The sequence below is a fragment of the Schistocerca nitens genome, chromosome 1 (genome assembly GCF_023898315.1).
Source record: "Schistocerca nitens isolate TAMUIC-IGC-003100 chromosome 1, iqSchNite1.1, whole genome shotgun sequence".
Lineage (NCBI taxonomy): Eukaryota > Metazoa > Arthropoda > Insecta > Orthoptera > Acrididae > Schistocerca > Schistocerca nitens.
Genome location: NC_064614.1, coordinates 799,965,026 through 799,986,031, shown reverse-complemented (window position 1 = coordinate 799,986,031; position 21,006 = coordinate 799,965,026).

The following is a 21,006-nucleotide window of genomic DNA, read 5'->3' as shown; positions in this document are numbered from 1 at the left end:
CGTTTCTCATATGTGACTGCATTCTGTAGCTGACTGCGATGGAAGTGTGCGTAATCGCCTACATATAATTACGTACACTAGTCATCGTAGGGAATCGGTTAATTTGAGATGGAATAAAGCAGTCGCTAGTGCGAGTAAGGATGACCACGACCAACAGAGCAGCCTAATTTGCTTCAATTGGACACTGGCGCTGACGATATATCCTTGCACTTCACATTTTGTGTATTTTTTTCTTATGATGTACAGATATTTGAAATCCCGAAGAAACACTTCTGTATACCTAGGTCTTGCTTGTCCTTTTCTAATACCGCCAAGCCTTCTCGCCCTGTTTGTTTACTGTCCAGGTAAGGACATAACGGCCGCTGAAGCTCTTCGACCGGGGTAGGTCACTGCATAGGTCATGGTTGCTTCATTAGCATTCGCCAAGCATTGGCAATGTGTCATCGTACTAGTTGAGTGTGGGTACCACGTTTATTCTCCGTCAGTATCGTTGCAGACCGAATCCCCTTTGTTTGTACATTCCGCACCAAAATCCATAAAAAGTTTACTATTAAACTGAATAAAATTGTGAAGTACATCATTTGATTACCTGACACGTCGTTAGTTACATAGCCGATTAAATTTATAAATTTGCTCCAATTTGGTTTGGAATCAGTCACCGCAGATATCTGTAGAAACTGGCCACGTCGGTAGTGTTAACCCATTCCTCTAGTTCTTAAAAGAAAGACACGGGCCAACTGTCAAATCGTACAAGTGAAATGTGTAACAAGCTAGCTCTGCAAGATTTTAGTGTAGCGTTTCCCACCTCTACTCACTTTGCTTTAGGTCGTCGGTGTGTAAGCGAGTGATGTACTGTGCCCGTAACTCCTTCGCTCAAACCTAGCACAAAAATACGTGTGGCCTGAGAAGGTAGGAAACAAGACACGAAATACAGACAAATCGAGTGGCAGCGACGGCGATGTGGTTCCATCTCAGCGGAGCAGATAACAAGCAAAGCTACGACAACAAAAAGATTTAGTCTCAAAATAATGAGATGTAACGGCTCGTTTAACCAGCACCAGATGGCACACATGTAAGGAGAAACCTGAAGAAAAGAATTTTACGCTCTGGTTCATGCTGCTTTTGACACAGCAAGTAACTAACGAGTAGCCTGCGGTGCATTGTTTTCCGGATAACAATCTGATACAGATATGAACGTAAGCAGCCGTTAAAAAGCCTTCTTTGTCTGCCTTGTCCAACAAGATGCAAACGAATTTAGTCTTGCAACAGCTGGAGGAAATTTCAGCTGAGCTAATACGTCTCATGCATATAGTCGAAAAAACAAAGCGCGATGGAAAGAAAATAAGGGAACATATACGAAGCCGAGCGAAAAAATGAAACAGACATGCTTTACTGACTAAAGTACTTTGTGTATACTCGATTCACTTCTGGTGAAGAATGTCACTAGCACAAGAAAATCTAGATATCGGTCCACAAAGGGATTGGAATTTTTACGGGGTTTACGGAAATTCCTGTTACAAACTTCTAGGAAGAAGAGTGAGTACTTAATGTATTGAATAGGTACTCATCTTCAGAAACTTACCGTTTCCGTTCTAAGATGGTTTCAGTTCAGAAGTTTAAGTAGTCCATTTCAGATTGAGGAAATGAATTACAATGTGACGCACTACAATAATTATGGAACAATTTGAAAGGAAACATAAAGAAATATCCATTTATCACTTAAGTACATTTGTTTGTGCTACATTACGTGTTTACATTATTCGAAAACGAAAAGGAACCCAGCATACTGTTCGTACAAAACAGTACTGGTGTATCAGAACAGCGACTCGTCGCAGCAACCACCAGCGTTGTAGTAGACATTGTAGCTACGAAGCACGTTCTGGTACACACTCTGCACCCCACCTGGAGTCTCTTCAATTTCTAGTGAAGCGGCCAGATCTAGTGCCAGCAGGTGATCGTCTACCTCTGCAGGAGTCACGTAAATTCAACTTTACGTACATCAAGTGTACCACTGACCATGTGACGTAGTACACGTTATCCTGTCTACCATACCACATACCAGAACAAGCAATTCTGAGACTGTTTACTTTGCCCCAGCAGACGTGGAAGCGTTACATATCTCAACTGATACCATCGTAGAACCGAGACAGTATGTTTGTGGACAAGGGATTCCTTTCAAAGTATTACGTACACACGCCTCTCTACAAGTCCTACAAGTTTGTAACAGTAATTTCCGAATTCCCTAGTATGGACCCTCTTCACAAGTATTCATAAACGATGTGGCTGTGGCAGTTCTTGGAATGAAACACGCCACCTGACTTATCACTTCATCTTACTGTGTTTTAACTTTGGCCCAATCTATAGATCTTATCTTTCCACTTTTAAAATTGCAGGACTCAAGATGGTCGGTGATGGCCGAAACCAGTCATTTCATAAATCGTTGTAATTGTCCTGAAAATAAAATACTTTCGAAAGAATTATGTCAGCCATTACATGAATTAATTGTTGGTAAGGCGGGTGTCAGGTTGAGATTCATTGGGAGAGTCCTTAGAAAATGTAGTCCATCAACAAAGGAGGTAGCTTACAAGACACTCGTTCGACCTATACTTGAGTATTTCTGATCAGTGTGGGATCCGTACCAGGTCGGGTTGATAGAGGAGATAGATGAGATAGAAAGAAGAGCGGCGCGTTTCGCCACAGGGTTATTTGGTAAGCGTGATAGCGTTACGGAGATGTTTAGCAAACTCAAGTGACAGACTCTGCAAAAGAGGCGCTCTGCATCGCGGTGTAGCTTGCTGTCCAGGTTTCAAGAGGGTGCGTTTCTGCATGAAGTATTGAATATATTGCTTCCCCCTACTTATACCTCGCAAGGTGATCAAGAATGTAAAATTAGAGAGATTCGACCGCGCACGGAGGCTTTCCGGCAGTCGTTCTTCCCGCGAACCATACGCGACTGGAACAGGAAAGAGCGGTAATGCAGTGGCACGTAAAGTGCCCTCCGCCACACACCGTTGGGTGGCTTGAGGAGTATAAATGTAGATGTAGATGTTTACAGTACGAACTGAATATCGATCTTTCAATACGGATGTGGTGTTGACGATTTTCCCAGTTTATTGATGCGTTAAAATAAGGTGCGGTAGTCGACTGAGACAACTTTTCACTTCGTAGTGGTGTATCTTACCTTCCGAATAATCTGAGGATTATTCACACCTCACGTCAAACTGCAGAGCGTTTAATGATTGGAGTGATTAAGTTAGTTAAAAGTAGGCGTTTTGCAGTAATGAAGTTAGTCAAAATATGAAGGAATGTTGGAGCCAGAAGTCGTCTGTGTGTAACAGTCTATCTCAGTGGTAAGGTACCGTAACGCAAGTGGGTCGGCTGAGCACCTAGTTAACTATCATGAAGAAGCGGAGGACCTGACAAGAAGTAGTTCATCGCACTACAGGGTGTCAATAGCGGGGGCGGTAACCGGGTCAGTTACACCAGACAAGCAACACCAGAGTAATCGAGTGATCTGCTGGGAAGAAATAACAGCCAACATCAGAGGCAGAAGGTTGCATTTAAGGACCGACAACCAGCTCGTCATCGTCCACCGTCGTGAGGCGTTGCAGTGATGCATAGCGAGTGTCACTCAGCGCCGTCATCAGTTCAGAGTCGTCTCTGGCATCGCCATCATCATAATAGTCACTGTCGTAAAGCAGCTGGAGTTGCCGCAGCTCTAGCCGTCACTGTCACTATCGTCGGACGCCGTTAGCAGGCAGCAGGCTGTAATGTGAGTCATCGTCTGGGGTGCGCTGTGGTGACGCACTGCCGTCGTCGTCCTGCGACGCTGTCTCCACATACGTCGTGACCGGAGCCGGAGCAGAGGACCCTGGCCTGCAGTCTCCAGGCAGCTGCTCTGGGGATGGTCACAGAGACAGGGCACTGACCTGTCCCACTGCCGCCACCGCCACGCCTCCCAGCCTCGAACACAACGGAGGTCCGCGGCGCGTGGTTCCGACAACCGCTGAATGCCGTAGTGGAGCTGCTAAGGCAGACAGTTCCAGTTACGACAGCGCAGCTACATCGGAGCAGCACGGGTATATGAGAGCATCTGTCGGCCACCTTCGTCGCCGCTGTGAATATGACAAGCCTAAGCAGTCCTTGCCCAGAGTGTCAACAACCAATTTATTGCAGTTGATCAATAAATGTTGTTTTTCGGTCATCAGAAGCCATCCGTGGACACAGTCTCACCATTCTCTACCACACGCCCAGCAGAGAACCCACTATCGAATCCAGTAACGAAGAGTGGAGCCTCTTTCCTGTTTACAAAACTTGTAATATTCTCAGACTACTACTGTCCTATTTTAATGTCGCAATCTTTGCCGCGTTTCATAACGTGCACCTTTGGCAGATAACCATTTGCCAATGGTAGAAGACGATGGTGATTTCGGTTGTTTTTTCCGTTCTGTTCATTTCAGTTCATCTTTGACGAGAATGCTTTGACAGAAGTAGTTGTTTTCTGCTCTTTAATTGCGAAAACTATCTTCATTTACTTCAATTAAATGAAGAAGAGAAGACAAAATTACACCGTGCCTTCTGGCTGTGAGCATTCCCTACTATATGTTAGAGACAGATGGCGATCTGGTAGCTATGTCACTGTGCTATCCGAACGACGCCGAAAGAATTATCAGTACATCCACTATTACCAGGTAGGATATGCTGTCATCGAATGAAAATCGATTTCGATCTTCAAGGTGTAGCAAATTTTTTCCAGGAGTGCATTTGTAAAGTTATTCCGCAGTGATTCCACATATAACAATGACATATTTTGTGTGGTATATAGCAGTGATGTCTTTTCCCGTCTTCCGTAATACACGCAAAAATGGTTCAGATGGCTCTGAGCACTATGGGACTTAACTTACGAGGTAATCAGTCCCATAGACTTAGAACTACTTAAACCTCACTAACCTAAGGACAACACACACATCCATGCCCGAGGCAGGATTCGAACCTGCGACCGTAGCGGTCGCACGGTTCCAGACTGAGGCGCCTAGAACCGCTCTGCCACAGGCAGATTTTGTCTTTGAACAAAGGGGTATTCAATTGCTTGACGTCGTAGTCATAGGTCTTTCGAATCAAGGTTTATAATTACCGTCAAGAGGAACCATCCTTATTTCACAGCCTTTACCAATAAGCTGAGCGTAGCCAAACTTTCAGTTTTGGTAGGATTTTATAATTTACTACCCACTGTCGGTTGTTCATTTACGTGAGTTATCCATACTGCGTTCTGAAGATTTTTCTAATTTTGTGTCACTTTGGTAAATTCCTTTATCACAGATAGCGTTTGAAAATTGAACAGTGGGTCATGAACATTTATATAACAGAGCACAGTGCTGTATGTCAGGGTTTGTCTAGCTACTCATTATCGTAGATCATTTTGTTAATAGAGTACACACTCACGCTACAAAGTATATGGAAGTGAGAAAGTCGATAGAGAGACCAGAAGACTACTTCACTCTGTGGTGACGTTGTGAGCGGAAGAGACCACAGTGGGACTGGCGCTCATGGAAGAAACGGTATACAGGAGAAATGGCTTAGCCATAGCCTGGGAGATGAATTTTTAATCTACACTGGAGTATACTGTGCGTGGCTGTGCACATAGTTGTAATCTACCACGAAGTTTCGAATTACCACACACTCCGTTGAGAATGAAACTGATTTATAGAAACTGTTAAACGCTAGAGCAGAGAGCAAACTCTGCGGATGTAACAGCTACCGGCTAACAGTAGCTGTCGAAAGATATTAGACTTTAGAGTAGGTCACAGTGAAAATTATTTATATCCACACAAGGTGAGTGCAAAAACCGCAGTCAACAAAGATGCCTTAGTTATAACCATAAATCTGTCTTGATTCAATATGGAGAAGGGCTGCCATAGAATGGAAGTAATTAAATACCATTATATTGGACTCAATGTAAAAAGAGATGTTACTGGTGAAACAAAATAAAGGAAGAGTGTACAGGTTTGATCTAAAGTGACAATAAAAGGAAAAACTGCTAGAGACATTCGAGATGAAGGCTAAAGGATCTCGCAAGCAGCGGCGACACAGTCACGAATGAGAGCAGTGATACAGGAAGTGTAGAATTGGTTTCTTTTTATCCTAGACTGCAATCAGAAAGTTTTTGTCCTCTTGACTATCGATTTCGGCTTACGATGACCGTCTTCGGACTGCTGAAAAAGTGGTTGTTTGATTTCCCATTTTTCTGCAACATGACTTTGTGGGCGAGGCTGAAGACAGAGCGGAGTGTGTGTGTGTGTGTGAGAGAGAGAGAGAGAGAGAGAGAGAGAGAGAGAGATATGGGGGGGGGAGAGGGGGAGGGAGGGGGGTGCATATAGGCAGGCAGAGAAACGAGCGAGGCAAGACGTAGGACCCGCAGAGACCAGCAACGTCGAAAACAATGGCACTCATGCCGCAATCGCCACAGATGTTTGCCACGGAACACTACTGCTGCTGCTGCTGCTGCTGCTGCGAGATTTTCTCTTTGATTCTTACATTCACTTGTATACCTTACAGTGAGCGACGGAGGGACACTTGGAGTAACATTATCATTTCCCAGTTTCTTGTCACGTTCGTAAATGATGCACGAGGAGATGCTTGACTCAATGTTTTAACACTTAACCTCTCCAGGATGTACAATCTGTGGCACGGCAAAATTAAATCTATGGCGTCACGAGAATAATCACCACACCACTTTGGGGACTGATAAACGGTAAGAAAGAAAATCGAATCGCGTTTGTTGTTACTGATGTGGTATGACAACATTGTTATTTTATGTAATTTTAATGTGATATGTCAATTTTCGTAATCATGTTGTTGGCATCCGCAGATGAGCTCCCACACAGTAAATGTTACCGCACGACAACGAATTTAGAACGTCTGTATTATGTTTCGGATTCATTCTGATTGTCATCATAGACGACAGCTGTTCCAGGACCACTTATTGTCAAAAAAGTGGCTCTGAGCACTATGGGACTTAACATCTGAGGTCATCAGTCACTTAGAACTACTTAAACCTAACTAACCTAAGGACATCACACACATCCATGCCCGAGGCAGGATTCGAACCTGCGACGGTAGCAGTCGCGCGGTTCCGGATTGAAGCACCTAGAACCGCTCGGCCACAACGGCCGGCACTTATTGTCACATTAAATTAATATTCACAAATGAGAATTAGTCATTTAGCTCACATAGCGGGCATGCCACGAGCAATAGGCAGTCGACCGACCAATAACCTATTCACCACTACGCTTGAACTATACGGGCACTGTAAAATACACACCGTGCCGTACTGTAAATATTAAATTATTTCAAAAACAATGCAAGTAAAGCAATGTCCTGCTTTATTATGTCACTATGTCTCTAACCAACTCTTCTGTCGATAGTGTTTGTAACTGCCTCCTGAAAATCAGTCATATAAACAAAAATACACTGAAAAGTACAAAATTACGAAATACACTGAGTGAAATGAAAAAATACATACAAGGTAGCTAGCATACTGGTCTCCTCAAAACCCGTTATGATGAGTTAAGAGCGGCCACTTGCATAATACCGTAGCGCACAGTGTGGACTCTTTCAAGAATGGCCACCTTCCAGTATATGGGTGGCAGGTTGCCTTCCCTTACTACGACCAGCCCAGTATCTACGATAGTTCCAAACCGGAGTAAAATCTTGATATTGGCGTCCCCACACCCTCCCTCCCAAGCGTTTCAGATAGGAAAGCGTACGTCTTTGTAAAGAACTTAGTTTATAAAACATTTATGTTCGAGGAATGTAAGACATTTTACTTTGTACCAAAGTGCGGTGCCACGCCTTTTCACACAACATTCTTCTATCGCATGTCACTGTATTTCGCTCTGTGTATATTTTCTAATGGAATCAATCAAGCCTCTGTTGAGGACAATGGGGGTTAAAATGTCCGGTTTGACGTCCAACCTCACTGAAAAAAGACTCACAGAGAATATTGGGTGGGATTATTTGTGAGCGGGGGAATAAGAACCCTTAGGAAAATTTGCGCCCTTTATTGCCTATTAGCTAGTAACATTCTCCTTTGTGTGAGACGAAATTAAATACAGGAAACGTAAAACCAGCGAGGACAAGAGACAAGCGAGAGAGTACACATTTCTTCAATCGTTACGACCCAGCATTTATTTTTTTCTATGATCTTTCTACAGCCTTTACACGACATGCTTTTATTTCTGTGAAAGAATCTATTACCTCATCGAAGCTCGTCAAACGTTTTGCTGCACGAAAAATCAAAATTTCGTTCTTTAATTCTGAAAAAAGCAGCTAATACGAATAGTACTCCACACTGGTTGGTTTCTCGATTTGGTTACATCTATTTTGTCACTGCCAGATAAAACGGAAGATGCCTTTCTAATATTACAGCAGTCGTAACACACACCAAATAAACGAGACTATTTTAACACAAATGATCATTATCAAAAGCCTATTACGCATACTGCAAGCTAAAGTTTTATGTTAGGAAATAGTTTCACAATTCATTCGTACGCTCCATTTTCTCAAGCATGAGATCGAAAAGTAGTAGTAGTTTTAATATAATTTTGAATCGTCATATTCTCCCATATAATTTGTGTGATGTTCCCGTTTCCTTTCTCGCCCTAACAAACAGTCTTGTCATCACTAACTCTGTGACCATTCCTGCCACAGTTAAAACTTATTCTCCGGTTAACTTTACTATGCCACAATCGGCAGTTTAGCTATCCCGCTTCTATTCTCCGTTTAAGCGCTACTACGTGTTCGTACAAAGTGTTTTGCTACTGTACAAATGGCCAGTAGTAGCGTAGTGATCTGGCAAAAAGTTTTCTGTCAAAATTTCATTTTCTTTGACGCACTATGAGTATGATATGTAATCTTTCTTACCTGTCATTCCTGTTAGCCGTTTATTTCCACCCTGGTAGTATTAATCAATGGATTTCGCTAATGATTATAATAACACTTATCATTCACACAGATAATTAACCGCATAAGCAAACAGCTATTGGTATTCACACCTTTGGGTTAGTTTGGCTCAGCCCGTATAGCCCCGTCCCCTTTTGTTGAAATTGCCGCCCGGGCCAGATACGCCAGTTTACCCCTGTCCCACACTCCCTAGATCCTGGCCTGACTACCACGAATGCGACAGGCAACACATTTTGACTGGGGGTTGTCCACGTGGCCCACTGCAGACAGATGACTAGCGCTCCCAAAAGTTCAGGTGCCCCTGCAGCAGTAGTTCTCACCTTGTGAGCAACTTCAGGTTGGCTGTTCCTAGGTCTGGCTGAGGAATGCTTGTGGTTGAGATTACAAACAGGAAATGATTTGGACTGAACACATGGGGATCAGAACAACCGCAATGTAGTGGTGCAAAATACACTACTGGCCATTAAAATTTGTACACCAAGAAGAAATGCAGTGATAAACAGGCATTCAGTGGACAAATATATTATACTAGAGCTTACATGTGATTACATTTTTACGCAATTTGGGTGCATAGATCCTGAGAAATCAGTACTGAGAACAACCACCTCTGGCCGTAATAACGGCCTTGATACGCCTGGGCATTGAGTCAAACAGAGCTTGAATGGCGTGTACAGGTACAGCTGCCCATGCAGCTTCAACACGATACCACAGTTCATCAAGAGTAGTGACTGGCGTATTGTGAGGAGCCAGTTGCTCGGCCACTATTGACCAAACGTTTCCAATTGGTGAGAGATCTGGAGAATGTGCTGGCCAGGGGAGCAGTCGAACACTTCCTGTATCCCAAAAGACCCGTACAGGACCTGCAACATGCGGTCGTGCATTATCCTGCTGCAATGTAGGGTTTCGCAGGGATCGAACGAAGGGTAGAGCCACGGATCGTAACACATCTGAAACGTAACTTCCACTATTCAAAATGCCGTCAATGCGAACAAGAGGTGACCGAGACTTGTAACCAATGGCACCGCATACCATCACGCCGAGTGATACGCCAGTATGGCGATGACGAATACACGCTTCCAATGTGCGTTCACCACGATGTCGCCACACACGGATGCGACCATCATGATTCTGTAAACAGAACATGGATTCATCCGAAAAAATGACGTTTTGCAATTGGTGCACCCAGCTTCGTCGTTGAGTACATCATCGCAGGCGCTCCTGTCCGTGATGCAGCGTCAAGAGTAACCGCAGCCATGGTCTCCGAGCTGATAGTCCATGCTGCTGCAAACGTTGCCGAACTGTTCGTGCAGATGGTTGTTGTCCTGCAAACGTCCCCATCTGCTGACACAGGGATCGAGAGGTGGCTGCAGGATCCGTTACAGCCACGCGGATAGGATGCCTGTCATCTCGACTGTTAGTGATACGAGGCCGTTGGGATCCAGCACGGCGTTCCATATCACCCTCCTGAATCCACCGATTCCATATTCTACTAACAGTCATTGGATCTCTACCAAAGCGAGCAGCAATGTCGCGACACGATAAACCGCAATCGCGATAGGTTACAATCCGAACTTTATCAAAGTCGGAAACGTGATGGTACGCAATTCTCCTCCTTACCCGAGGCATCACAACAACGTTTCACCAGGCAACGCCGGTCAACTGCTGTTTGTGTATGAGAAATCGGTTAGAAACTTTCCTCATATCAGCACATTTTAGGTATCGCCGCCGGCGCCAACCTTGAGCGAATGCTCTGAAAAGCTAATCATTTGCATATCACAGCATCTTGTTCCTGTCGGTTAAATTTCGCGCCTGTAGCACATCTTCGTGTTGTAGCATTTTTAATGGCCAGGAGAGTAGTTGTGAGAGAGGACGAGAGTTAAAGCGAGACTCGATTTGATTTCGATAAAGGACGGTGATGCTGAAAAAACCAAGTGCCAATCTGTGCACTGTTCCTTTTGAATTGTTCTGCTAGTGTGACAGAGAGCTTCAGGACTTTCTTATAACTCCACTCGACATGCAGAAACGTTACAGGTGTACAACACAGCCCATATAGTGATGTCATCTTTAGGCCAGGCTGCTCCCTCCTGCCACAGTCTGTATTCTTGCCTGTCTGCAGGAGATACTCCTCGCGATGTGATGTGAGCTGGGTTTTCCATTGTAGGTACCCTCTTTCGTACCGCGGCTACTGTCATTCCCTGTAGCTTTGGCACACCGTTCTCCCTACAAATGTCTTCATAGGCCCTCTTGGATTCAGGGTAGCTTACTTAGACGTGGTGCTTACAGGAATTGAGGAAAACGTGAAAGAGAGGTCCCACCAATATAACTTTCTTTTCACACAATCTGTTTATTTAACAACATATAACCACAGAAGTTTCTTTAATATACTAAACAGATTTTCATAATTCCTTTGACCTTAAACCCTAAGCTGAATAAGCTTTGGCAAACTTGATCAAAACAGCAAGCAATACAACAATAATTACAGGACGGCCGGACCTGTAGCCCGCCCGTTATCGGATGAAACAGCGATGTATACTACCACGCTGGACACAGTCTCTCTTAATAAATGCCCTCCTGCAACACATGAAACCTATATAAGCACCATTGATGACAGGAGTGATTCAGTTACTCAGAAGATATGACGTAACTTTCAATTGGAAAGCTGTATGTCGAGAGGTTCAGGATTAAGATGCGCACCTGTGATTAAAGGTTAAACATATTAGGAACCAATATGACAATGATAAGGCTTATTTCAAAGTAACCAACTTCTTAAATTCAATCGGCAACTAAGGTACGACTGGATCCCAACCGGTCCCTTCTGACAACTTTATTTTGACCAAAGCCCTGGTGACAGTTGGCTGTTAATGTTTTGAAAGTTAAATTCATCGTCAGTTATTAAGATCGCTATGAAGAAACGTCTTAAAACATTACTTCTGAACACGTATTACAAGAGAAATCACTCGGCGGACCACAAAACACACCAAAAATTACCCGGTCTTTCAAACACAGCAACGAAAAGCTTAGTACACAAGGTTGTTCTGATTATAATGACTGACTGCGAAATGTAATTACAGTCAACGAACTGAATCGGTTAACATCTAAATCTAACTATTAGGTCCCTCTTGTTTAACGGCAACCTGTGCCGTAGTACAATTGTTCCGGCTGTATTTACGACCAGGAGCTGATTCATTAGAACATTAATGATAGGGTACAAACCAGAAAGGACAAGTAATATAAAAGTGGGACAAATTTTCAAGCGACAAGTAGCGTCTTAGAACAATACTACTATATATATCTACGATCAAAGAGCTGACAGAGTAAAACTCGGAAAGTCGGGTACAAACCAGAAAATAATTAGGCTGGCATGTAGACAATGACACACATCACCACGAGGATGACAGAATGTTACTCCCATTTATCAGCAAGTAGTTCCATGGATCCACGGTGCGTCGCAGGGGCTACTGAGTGGAGCCGATGACAGCCAGGTAGAAGAGGGCAGCCAGGACACGAGTGGTCGTCCGACACGAATGTCGTCAACCAACCGACGGGATGTCGGCCTGATGCTTGTAGGCGACGCTGACCCCAGTGAAGTACTCCGGTATCTCCGCTCTGCGCACGCCCTCCTTGCGGAGCTCGTGGCTTCGGCCGCTCGGACCTCGTGACGACCTCTTGTGGCGACGCTACCCCCAGTCCCCAAACTTTCTTCCTCTCTCTTGGGCCAGTCCTTGATTTTTGATGTACGGAGAAAGTAGTGCTCCTGTCAGTAAGTTGATCTCTCCATCTGACGAAAACTCTGGATCAGCGAGTTGTACACTCCTGGAAATTGAAATAAGAACACCGTGAATTCATTGTCCCAGGAAGGGGAAACTTTATTGACACATTCCTGGGGTCAGATACATCACATGATCACACTGACAGAACCACAGGCACATAGACACAGGCAACAGAGAATGCACAATGTCGGCACTAGTACAGTGTATATCCACCTTTCGCAGCAATGCAGGCTGCTATTCTCCCATGGAGACGATCGTAGAGATGCTGGATGTAGTCCTGTGGAACGGCTTGCCATGCCATTTCCACCTGGCGCCTCAGTTGGACCAGCGTTCGTGCTGGACGTGCAGACCGCGTGAGACGACGCTTCATCCAGTCCCAAACATGCTCAATGGGGGACAGATCCGGAGATCTTGCTGGCCAGGGTAGTTGACTTACACCTTCTAGAGCACGTTGGGTGGCACGGGATACATGCGGACGTGCATTGTCCTGTTGGAATAGCAAGTTCCCTTGCCGGTCTAGGAATGGTAGAACGATGGGTTCGATGACGGTTTGGATGTACCGTGCACTATTCAGTGTCCCCTCGACGATCACCAGTGGTGTACGGCCAGTGTAGGAGATCGCTCCCCACACCATGATGCCGGGTGTTGGCCCTGTGTGCCTCGGTCGTATGCAGTCCTGATTGTGGCGCTCACCTGCACGGTGCCAAACACGCACACGACCATCATTGGCACCAAGGCAGAAGCGACTCTCATCGCTGAAGACGACACGTCTCCATTCGTCCCTCCATTCACGCCTGTCGCGACACCACTGGAGGCGGGCTGCACGATGTTGGGGCGTGAGCGGAAGACGGCCTAACGGTGTGCGGGACCGTAGCCCAGCTTCATGGAGACGGTTGCGAATGGTCCTCGCCGATACCCCAGGAGCAACAGTGTCCCTAATTTGCTGGGAAGTGGCGGTGCGGTCCCCTACGGCACTGCGTAGGATCCTACGGTCTTGGCGTGCATCCGTGCGTCGCTGCGGTCCGGTCCCAGGTCGACGGGCACGTGCACCTTCCGCCGACCACTGGCGACAACATCGATGTACTGTGGAGACCTCACGCCCCACGTGTTGAGCAATTCGGCGGTACGTCCACCCGGCCTCCCGCATGCCCACTATACGCCCTCGCTCAAAGTCCGTCAACTGCACATACGGTTCACGTCCACGCTGTCGCGGCATGCTACCAGTGTTAAAGACTGCGATGGAGCTCCGTATGCCACGGCAAACTGGCTGACACTGTCGGCGGCGGTGCACAAATGCTGCGCAGCTAGCGCCATTCGACGGCCAACACCGCGGTTCCTGGTGTGTCCGCTGTGCCGTGCGTGTGATCATTGCTTGTACAGCTCTCTCGCAGTGTTCGGAGCAAGTATGGTGGGTCTGACACACCGGTGTCAATGTGTTCTTTTTTCCATTTCCAGGAGTGGCAATTCCCAACTACTGGGACCAATTATTTGTTTCGGCAAGGTTCAGTTATCCCCGCCAAAACAAGAAACTCGAGAGATAAAATAAAATTGCTCATACAGGAGCCCTCTTGTAGACAGACGCAGTGATTTGTTCATGAGAGGATTCCACTTACGTCTTGAATCGGTACTCTGTTGTGCCGCCTTCGAAATCGCAGACCTTGTCCCCATGATTCCGATATGAATCATAAGTGCATCACACAAAGTAATACAGCAGAACATGTCTGCTATTTTCCACTGCTATCTTGCAATTTTATTCTCGCTGTCGCTCGAAGCACTCGTTTGCCACTGTGGTCTATTGAAGGTACGTTGGAGAATACTTCCTTGTTCCATCTTCTGTTAATTGTGACTGTCCTTGTAGCAATATGTGGTGTTGTTTTCCACACATTTGACATCTAATGGAGTTGCAGTAAGAGGTCCAGTGATCACATTTCAGACAATTGTAGCAAAAATAAAATGTCTAATCAAAACACCTTCAGCCTTCTAAATTTCCTAGAATCTCACTGGTAGTCCAGTCAAAATTCAATGAGTTGGGTCGCTGTGTCAAAAGTCTATGGATTCTAGTCTCTGGATGCTGGACCCTATTTTGACTGACCCAGAGATGACATTCTTCCTAAACGTCGGCCAGAGGTTTGAAGATGGCATAATTTAGCGCTGAAACCATAAAATATCTTCTGGAAATTTAGCAGGCTGAACGTGTTTTGATCCGACAGTTTATAGTGAACAGACGAGGTCCCGCAGCTGTCTCTATAAAGATGGACTTACAGAGAATTGTAGCATACGTAGTTGCGTATCACTACTGCTTCGCGTTCGCAACAGCTGAACTCCGTTAAACTGCTGCACTTGTGCAACGTGAGATGCTGGTAGCGCATGGCACGTGCAGCACTAGCAGCGACGTAAGTCTGCCTTGAATGTTCGAACTTTTTGGTGTTGGACGCTTTCTAACTTTTTTTCCATACCTTAACGTGTTGGTACTGTAGCTTCGAAGATTTGTGAAGATTGGCGTTTGTTTCGAGAGGCGCATTCGTTCCTTTGAGTGTCAGTAAGCTGTTTAAACTCAAACTGACTTCAAACTCTTCTCTTATAGACTGTTCGACCCATTCTGTTAGAAGCAGTGATGTAATTATGTGTCGCAAAGAAACATGTAGCTATAATGCCATCAGCATATGCACATTGTTCGAAGCCTCATTCAATAGTGCACGAAGTTCACTGACACATGCATTTGTCTTTGACAGTAGCGTTAACAGTTTCCTTAAATTTAATGATACAGTCAGTATCCGTTAAAGACAAGATCCAAAGCTACCTTCAACTTAGTGTTAGTCAGTGCAAGATGCGCAGTTTCATTGTGTGCTTCACCATAACCTAATTAATAACACACAGCTCCAAATTAGACTACGAAATCAACTCAGATTAAGTGATACATGGAAGTACAGATTGTTAGAGTCCGCATTCTTTTGTCTGCACAATGAGTGTACGAATGTGTGCAAACTTAGCTTACCACTTAGTGTGCAAATGGACAAAACATTTAAACTGTCTTTTCAAGCCCCGGGTATTAAACAGACTTTCTACATAAATATGAACCTGACCCTGTAAGAGAGCTAATATCAGGTGCAGGTCGTAAAAAAAAAAAAATCATTAGAAATGCTGCTGTCACTTAACTAGAATGCATGAATTAATAAAAGGAAAAGTTTGGTATCTATTCTAGAAAGACCATACAGCTATTCCATTTTTTATTCTACGTATAATTTATCAACTGTGCTTTCAGGGGTCAAGTGATACACAACAATCATGTTCAATAACTTTTGACTCTCAATAACAAAATATTTAACTCTTGGACATATTGAACTGACTATTATGAATATCTTTATCTCTACGTATGAAAAAATTTTATCACAGGAAAGAATGATTAAAAATCTTCATGAGCTCATTTACATCTAAGTTATCATAGCTGGTCAATGCACTGAGTTGGTGGAGAATAAATTTACTTTTTGAACCAATGAAAAAAACTCATGTACGCAAGGTGAGTGTAGGTTTGTATCCTTGGTTTTGTAATTCAAAGTGTACTTAAGTTGGAGTGAGCAAAATCTCGACTCAACATTTACTGTGGCCTAATGCACGATGGTACTTTACCAAGAGGCATCTGCAACGGCGTTGTCTCTGACCTGGATCTGGAAAACTAATTCCCTATTCTGGCCTTGACTGAATACACTCAATTTCAACTTTCCTGCATTCTGTAGAACGTTAATCTTTCCCTAGTCGTAATAATGGCTACTGCACACTCGCTAATTGTTGGAGCAACTTGCACAATTTCTTTCCCTGCAAAAATTCCTGCAGGAATAATTTACTACCTCTTTGCTGTCCGATGCCACAATATGTGAAGCATATCGTCCACACTTAGCATAAAACAAAGCTCTCAACGCCCTTGCTATTTTCCACGCACTTGTGTGGTCTGCTGCGAGAGGAGGGAGATATATAGAGTTCTCAAAATGCTTTTATATAATGGGGGTCTCTGCACCGTGTCGCGACTGTGTCACCCAATATGGCTTCAACCAATCACCATCTCGCTAGAAGTGAATTTTATTTTTCTTGCTGTGTCACAGCCTAGCCCTACTAATGCTGTGCAGCCACTTACCCCAAGTCCTGGCCATATTTACGTTAAAAAGAATAATATATTGTTCTGGTCTCATCCCTTTCTGGGTTGAAGCTTGTCGTTCTCTTGTTAAGTGGGGCTTTCTGATGCGATTAACCATCTGCCAGGTTAGTCTCGAAAATGCGTTTCACTTTAACTTTTTTATACATGCCCCTGTCCATATATTGGTAGATATTGTTTTGTTAGTTTTTGGTACATGAGATTACTGCAGTTGCCTTTTCTTGACATAATATAATTATTTTTCTAAGGATCTAATACTGTATTGTACTGTCATTATGGATCAAGCTCATGTAAGGTACATAAAATCCGGATGCCTTACAAGATGACTGTGAATCTAATAAGTGCTTCTCAATTTAATTTCTTCAGTGATGGAGATGTGTTATGCTTTTCTCTAAGATGGATTGCCTGGCAGGCTGTGGGGAAGTGAGGACCACAGGGGTACAATAGCATGCATGATGTAAAACGGTACTTTCGCTAAAAGTCACAATCGCAATCAGGTATATACTGTGTGATGGGCATTCTATGAGAGTCTATGGCACCCCGGAGTTGGCCGTGGCGGGAGGGACTAGGTCAAGCAGGGTAAATTGTAAACTTGCATTGTGAGCTGAAGGGGAAAGAACGATTTCAACAATAGATACAGTTCTGCAAGTGGACGAGAAAACACAACACACCCAGAGCAAGAAGAATCTGTTGGACTCAAAGGAGTGCAGCAACAGGAGATGTTTAAATTTTGTAAGGGAGTGCCAGATAGGTTCATCATAATTATTTTCGTGGTGGGTGTAAAGACTCACAAGTGTGTAAGTGCAGCCACTATCATCGCCGAAACGTTAAACCACTCTAAACCACTCTCAAGTTGGGAGAGAGTTTCTGCTTTCTGCTCCAGTTTGAGAGAGAAAATTGTGTTACTGGTTAATCACAGCAGATTCATTAAGAGAATGAGACTTTTACTATTGTTATATATTTTTCATTGGTCAGAACACACAAGGTCTATATTAACTGGCTAACAAGAGTTCAGTGCTAGCAGAATCAGGAAGATTTTGAGATGAAGAGCAGATACACACTTCGCATTTGGTTTCGAGAGGGAGAATTCACCTTCGATATCCTGTGGGAGAACACTTCGCTTCGAACTCCAGAAGGGAAAGACAGATATAGCTTCAGTTTAGAGCTGCAGAGAGGAAGGAATCCATCCTAGAGCTGCTCGTAGATGCCGGGATGAACTTACACGTCACAACTATTGCTGTGGCCATCCTCCGCTGCTTCGTTACAGAACGATGGGAAGCATGAACCACATTTGCCTGCCTCGTGACGAGAGGACCGTGAAGTCGTCTATTTAGAGTTAGTCTTGCTTTTCTAAATTGGCGCACGCAGCCATCTAGTTAAACTCAACACGCGCTTAGGCTAGGAAACTGGTGCTTGTATATACTTTTCTGGATAAGTTATAAAATGCATTGTGAGCCGAAGGGAAAAGAACGAGTAAAAAAAATACAGCTCTTTAAGGAAAAAGTCTGTTGAGTAATCCAACAATCTCTTGGGGTGTACGTAGACACAGCTGATTGTATCATTTCATTTCCAGTTCCATCCACCTTGTGCCAAGGTCTGATCGTGTTCGTACAATAATTCATTAAAACCTATGCGCGCTTTACTCAAGTTAATACACCTCAGTAATAAACAGGATTTTATCGTGATTTTTGATTTCCTCACTAAATGTGAGTCAGCTATAGTGCCCATACTACGTCTCTGAGTCGGCCACCTCGTTTAAATTCAGAAGTTCATTAGCTTCCGTTGCACGACTTTTCCTTCCTAACATTTCACATCATCCAATAGGGGGACAGTATGTTCACTGTATATGTCAACAGATCTTTTTAGGATGGAATGGGTATGCTAAATGCTCAAGTGAAGTCTCACGTAAGCGCATGATAATGGTCGGTAGTTCTCTCTAATTCCTCATTATTTATGATGAGACTTACAACTGTATCGTAAAATGCCTGAATCCCGTGAGATCACCGTTAAATGATGGCGATATTATGGTAAGCATTGTCAGATGCGTTAGCGTGATTGGTCTGAATTTCTCTGTTTTTTCGAAACCTAGAAAACCATATTTTCGGTTTCTCTGTCCTCAGCATGCATTTCCACGTCTTCAGACAATTCGTGCTGTGACTGCTCGTCCTCATGTTTCTCAGCGATTTTTGACAACTGTCCTAACCTGACAGTAATCCCCAGTGTCCCATTTGCCTATTATGTCAAATTCGTTTGCAAACTTTAACAACCACGTGAGGCTTACTTTCGCCACCGAGCGATTGATAGCAAGTTTCTTTCTTAAGACTTCGCCCACCATGTAACGGTAGCGGTGGAAGACAACAGCAGGAGCAGCAGATGCAATGAGAGGGAGTTACATGAAGGAGGATAGCAAACCAGGGACTTAGCTTTGAGATGCATCGTATCTATACTGCTGACTGCGTCTTCGTGCTGCTTCGCTAACACTGATCGCTGCGGTTCCGCCGATTGATGGCTGCCGCTGCATCAAAATCCTGCCCCGAAGGGCCAAAGTGTTTTTATATGTAGACAAACATGTAAACCGTAAACGTCACCGGTGGGCCTTGAATTTAGAAAGGCCGTGTAATTTTTCGGATCCATTCGGATTGTAATGAATGTCGACTAGGGTCAGAGAACCACTTACTTTTCATATTAAGTTAATTTTCATAAAACAAAATATACATAATTGTCGCTTAGCGTACAAGGCACATGGCCAAGAGCTTACGGCGGGCCTAACTTGCCATCTAGATTTAGGTTTCAAGTGACTGCCTAATATCACTTTACCGTAATGCAGGGGTTGTTTCTTAGACCATAAGCATGGCCATCGATTTTCTTCCCAATTCTTCGACGATTTCCACTTGCATTCAGTCTCTATGACACTGCCTGTCCTTCCAAAGCCCACATTGGTTTCATTTTAATTGAGTGTAGCACCAGTTACTGATTTTCAGAAGACATAATAGAAGTTACTCAGATTTATTAAGTTTGATAGCAATTATTTACTTTACAGAACTTGAAAAATTGCTTTATATACTCAGCTAAGTGGCTGTATGTTATCTATAAATTTCATATAATGCAAATGGCGCCCCGCGGGATTAGCCGAGCGGTCTCAGGCGCTGCAGTCATGGACTGTGCGGCTGATCCCGGCGGAGATTCGAGTCCTCCCTCGGGCATGGGTGTGTGTGTTTGTCCTTAGGTTAATTTAGCTTAAGTAGTGTGTAAGCTTAGGGACTGATGACCTTAGCAGTTAAGTCCCATAAGATTTCACACATATAATGCAAAGGGCAAAGTATATTTCGAAGGCTTCGGCAGTGATATACTGAAAGAAACATCACGAATTGAAACGATGTTACTGGTATTTTTATTAAAGAACACAGTCCGAAGGGGACATGTAAAATCTTAACTCTAAACAGTAGTCTTGACAGACCGTTAAGTAAGATTCATTTCTATTGCAATGAACTTGAGCCTTTTTATTAAAATCACAGAAGCGTGCATGTCCTTCTTTTCTCCGCCTTTATTTAATATCAGATTTGTGTGTTTTGCCTTTCTGTTCAACAGTTAATAGCGACTGTTAACATAAAATCTTATTCAGTGAAGAAATTTCAGGACTGCAAAACAAAAAAGGAATAAAAAATTCCAATACTTTCAAAAAGATTAAAATCAGAGGAAATACTGTTTGACAGAGATCAGATATAAAGCGTCGAGACCATTCATAAGAATAACAGAATTCCTGTCACCATTCCTTGGCTCCACTCTTCCTCTGTTTGATAATTGTACTTTCATTTCAAACTTCGTAGTGAATAGCTTACAGTTTTCTGTCAACGTATCTGAGTCTAGATCCTTTTCTGTCTCCCTGAAAGTAAGCAATGCTACTTTGGTCTCCTTCATCCCCTCTTAATTTTGATGTTTGTTGTTTTTGAATGGCGTCCGAGATATTATTTCAGTTTTTTCCCTCTAAGTCTGCCTTTTCTTCCATTTGCTTCGTGGAAGGGAATATACATGATGCACGTCATGGTTAACTTTCAGGTTCCTGTGAACTTCGGCTCTGGAGCTATCTAGCTTCAGCTGTTGATTTATTATTAAAACTGGGAGGAAAAT